This window comes from Ananas comosus, unplaced genomic scaffold (genome assembly GCF_001540865.1).
Source record: "Ananas comosus cultivar F153 unplaced genomic scaffold, ASM154086v1, whole genome shotgun sequence".
NCBI classification, from domain to species: domain Eukaryota; kingdom Viridiplantae; phylum Streptophyta; class Magnoliopsida; order Poales; family Bromeliaceae; genus Ananas; species Ananas comosus.
Window position 1 is genome coordinate 22,069 of NW_017890675.1, and position 4,569 is coordinate 26,637.

General features: G+C 40.6%; 1 long non-coding RNA gene across 1 annotated transcript; it reads left to right on the forward strand.

Moving 5' to 3' along the window:
* The first annotated feature begins 2,384 nt into the window (after window positions 1-2,384).
* Window positions 2,385-4,200, forward strand: LOC109704068. The gene is made up of 4 exons (XR_002214157.1): window positions 2,385-2,452; window positions 3,003-3,128; window positions 3,666-3,769; window positions 3,913-4,200. It is a non-coding gene; the product is annotated as an uncharacterized LOC109704068 (long non-coding RNA).
* Window positions 4,201-4,569: the final 369 nt, after the last annotated feature.

The window sequence follows — 4,569 nt, forward strand, 5'->3', positions numbered from 1 at the left end:
CCCTAGGGTTGAGTGAGTGGTTGGTTTAATAGTATAATTTAACGGGTGGAAATGATCAAAGGGTAGATCTAACGGTAGAAAACTCAATAGTATCAAGAGCTTAGTACTATCGATAGTATAGTAGGCGTACTCATATATATATATATATGTATGTATAAAAGTAAAAATATACAAAATTTATATAAATTATTGACTATTTTAAGCTCCCACCTTTCGAAAATTTGGTTTTATTATGTAATATTTCATATTATTTAATTTGAGTCAGTCGACGATACTTTGATTTTAAAATTTTAATTTATGGTTTAATTGACTTTACAAATTTAGTTGGTATACTTTATGTAATTCTAGTAATTATAAATTTTTATTAAAGCAAGAAATTAGTTTAAATTTTGAAGTCAAAGTGCCGTCGTCTGACTCAAATCAAACAAATTGAAAGATTGGATGGTAAAATCAAAATTCTAAAAGGTTAAATAGTAGATTCTGAATGATCCATAGTTCTTCAGGTTTTTTCTTTTCACCAAAAAGTATTCGAATGCCTTCTTATGGTTTATCATTTCTTATTTTAGTGCTATACCGTTTTAACCGTATAACTTAAATATACTGTAGCCTTTATTTTCGTTTTTTGTTACACCTTTCGTTAACTTTTTCGTTAAATTCAAATCACGTGCTACATACGGGTGTAAAAAATGTCTCAAAAGGTCGGTAAAAAAGGCATGAAACTTTTTAGAGCTTAATCCTGAGCATTATTAGTAAGTTCCAAATGATGAAACAACGACGATCTACAACATATATGTGCACGGCATGTGACTGTTTTAACAAGAAGTTACCGGAGAGTGTAACGAAAAATAAAAATAGAAACCATGCGATACTTCACTGATATACTTAAAATCATAAAATACTAAAGTAAAAAAGTGGTAAACTATAGAAGAATATCTCAAGTATTTTTTAAGTAAAATATATTTGAAATTAATTATATTATGCCAAATAAAATTAAAAAAAGTTTACTTCGAGTCAGTATGATATTTGCACATTAAAATGATACTTAAATAATTTTTCTATATTTTTATATAATGTGAAGATATTTGATAGAATATTGCAAATTCTATGTGCAATAATGGTAACAGAAAAATCTTTCTTCAAAATGGCAGGGTCCCAAACCATAAACCTTGTTTATCAATATAAGCTTATGAAAGGGCGATACGTTTCGAGCCCTCTCCGCGTTTTGCGCTCTCCGCCCTCCCGTACGGCGGCGCCCCGTAGCCAACCCTTTCGTAGCCGCGACGCTAGGGTTGGAGCCCTCTCCGCCCTCCCGTACGGCGGCGCTCCCCTCCCCCCCTTTCGTAGCCGCGACGCTAGGGTTGGAGCCCTCTCCGCCCTCCCGTACGGCGGCGCCCCCGTAGCGGCGATAGGGCTCGAACCCTATCACCTACGGAAAGGGGGATAGGGTTCGAGCCCTCCCCGCGTTTCGCGCTCTCCGTCCTCCCGTACGGCGGCGCCCCGCCCGCACCCCACCCCGCTCTGATTTTTCCTTGTCCGAACGGCGTGGCCTTACCGTCCCCCGCTCACCCTCCGTCCTCTCCTCCGTTTCGTAGCCGCGACGCCAACGCTGTCCTCCCTCGGGAACGCCGTCGCATCCTCCCGTACGACGCGGCGTTGCCCCCCTCGCCGTCCTTTCGTCCTCTCCGCCTTCATGGTGGCGCCTCTCCGCCTTCGCTCGCCCTGTTGCTTGTCACGTCCGATGGCTCTCCGCCTTCTCTCGCCCTGTTGCCTGTCCCGTCCGACATCCCGTCTGCCTTCTCCCGTCCTCTCCGCCTTCTCTCGCCCTGTTCCCTGTCCCGTCGGCCATCCCGTCCGCCTTTTCCCTTCCGACAGCCCGTACAACTAGGGGGTGGCGTTGTGCCGTCGGTGGTGTGGGCCGCGACTTTTCCTCCACCGCACGTTCTCGGCTGTACAGCCCGGCGTGGCTTCTCCCTATGGTTGGTGGTCGGCGCATTATAAATAACGGTTTGGCATTCAACCACCCCCCCCCCCCCCCCCCCCCCCCCCCCCCCCCCCCCCCCTCGCGGTTTTTTTCTCTAATTTTCCCTGATTTTTGCCCCTGTGTTGTTGAGCCTGTTGTCGTGGCGTTCTTGAAAGGCAACCCTAAGGAGGTTTCCCAAATCGGGCTCGAGAGCCTCGCAGTAACGTGCGCGGGTTTGGTCGAGATCGATCTCTCGAACGGTACGGCTCTGAGCGATGCGGCGCCGCGACGATCGCAAAGGCGAGGAATTTAGAGAAGCTGTTGCTCGCGAGGTGCAAGATAATGACGGATATGGGGCTCGGGTGCATCGCCGTGGGTGCTCGAAGCTGAGGTTGCTTCTTCTTGAAGTGGTGCCTCGGGTGACGGATTGGGGTCGGGTTGGTTGCGGTGAAGTGTAAGAAGCTTCGGAGTTTGGATCTCTCCTACACCATGGTATGCTCTTTGAATCCTCTCGTAGTCGTAGAACCTCCATTTCTAGCCCTGTATGAGAAGAGATGCAATTGAAGAGCTTTTGTTCATGTGAGCTGTGTGTCTTTTGTTCTATCATTTTTTGGGTGGAAAAAATACAAGTATTTTCCTGTGCCTTTTCTTTGTTTATTACATTAGATGCCTTTTTTCCCTTTCTTTCTTTGAAAGTTATTTTTATAACTTGATGGAAGAATGTCTGAGTTTTTGTCATATGGAATGAACACGGAACATCAATGCTGTCAATTTTCTATCCTTTTTATTTTTATTTTTTTCGAACGATCGCTTTAGATTTTTCACCCGTAGTTATTTTTATCTACCTTGAGCTTCTTATAATGTTCCATGTTTCTTATGAATTTTTTATGCTCTTTTCGTGCTCATAGAATTTATTCAATTACTTTACAAAGCCCGACCAGAACTTGCTTGCTTGCTTTTGAGAATGAACAATGAACTTCCTGATTGTGTTTACAGCTACTTTATTTCTTTGGCTGAGTTTTCCTAGGTTTCGGCTTTGCAGATCACAAAGAAGTGCCTTCCTGCTGTCATGCAATTACCATGTCTTGAAGATTTAGCTTTAGCTGGATGTCTTGGAATAAATGATCAGGCACTTTTGAGTCTTAAACAGGGATGCATGTCATTAGGGGTAAATTATCAAGCTAATTTTCTTTACAGAGGCACTACGATATAAGCAATTCTGTAGTTTGTATGTGCATGCTTTTGTTCATTTTGAATCCTTTATTTGATGCTGGTAGAATGTGTGGATAGTATTTGAAGTGTAGTGCATTTTTAAGTGAATATCTGAAAATTCAAAGTATACAGTTCAGTACCTTACAGTTCATAATTTTTAATTTACCACCTCTTTGTTAGAACTTAACTTATCAGTTATATAACTTTTCCAACGTTATATTCTGCAACATAACAAAATGTTAAGTTAGAACTAGAAAAATTAGTGACTAATATCTGCCGTCATGATAGTTATGATATGAAAAAAGGTGTTCTGAAAAACCCAGTTTAGAAATGCCTCTTAAACATTGGATAGCGGGACAACTGTTGCTTTCACCTCCTAAAATTAACCAGCTTCGACAGTTTCATTGCATCTTAATTGCCTAAAATGGTTGATCCCTTCTCAACTCTAATGATTATAATTGATGGGAGATCCTAATTTTTCATTTGCATGCAGGTACTTGATGTTTCAAACTGTCAGCATGTCACTCATCTTGGATTATCTTCAATATTAAGTAGAGCTCGGGTTTATGCCAACTAAATTTAGTGTACTTCTGTCCTGTAAGTGTACAATATTCATCTATTATATCCATAGAAAGAAATTATTGAGAGTTTGTGACGCATATATACAATTCATCTGTATTATCCATAAGAAGAAACTATTGAGATTTTGTGACACATATTTTTCATTTGTTGTTATGCAGTTTACTCAATCTCTGGCCAGCAACTTACAGAAATCTCGAAACTGCAGTCAATCAGACTAGATGGCTGCCAGTCACGTCAGCTGGATTAAAGGCCATTGCTAAATCTTGCACATCTCTGAAGGAGCTTAGCTTGAGCATGCTCAGGAGTAATGATGAAGGTCTCTCATCTGTTTGTTTTTGCTTTTTTCCTGTTTTCTTTAACTATTTTGCTTCCTATGCTGTGGGATAGTTTTTGTACCGAAATTTAAGAAATTTTGTATTTAGTATGTTAAGTTTTCATGTGTTTTATCGGCCGTTTATGCTTTCTGTTATGTTTTCTGCATTGGTTTTGCAACTCCGAGTTGTACTTCCTTGGCTAGCGTTTTGTGCGTCTTTTTTTTTTCTATTATTACAGAGCCTACTGACTTCATTATCTGAGCTTTGTGTGTTCAGTTATATTGTCTATTTGCTAACAAAGTGTTTGGAGATCATTCAACCATTCTACTTAAAATTCAGTAGGGAGACTCATAATTTTTAATTTTCAGCTTGCATTTGACTACAATGATGTTGACTGTGATTTTTAGGACCCATTTGAGTGTATTGATTATCCATTTCTTCTGTAAATTGCTTTCATAATATTTGATTCTCTTTTTTAGCCCTATTCCTGTTGATTTCATT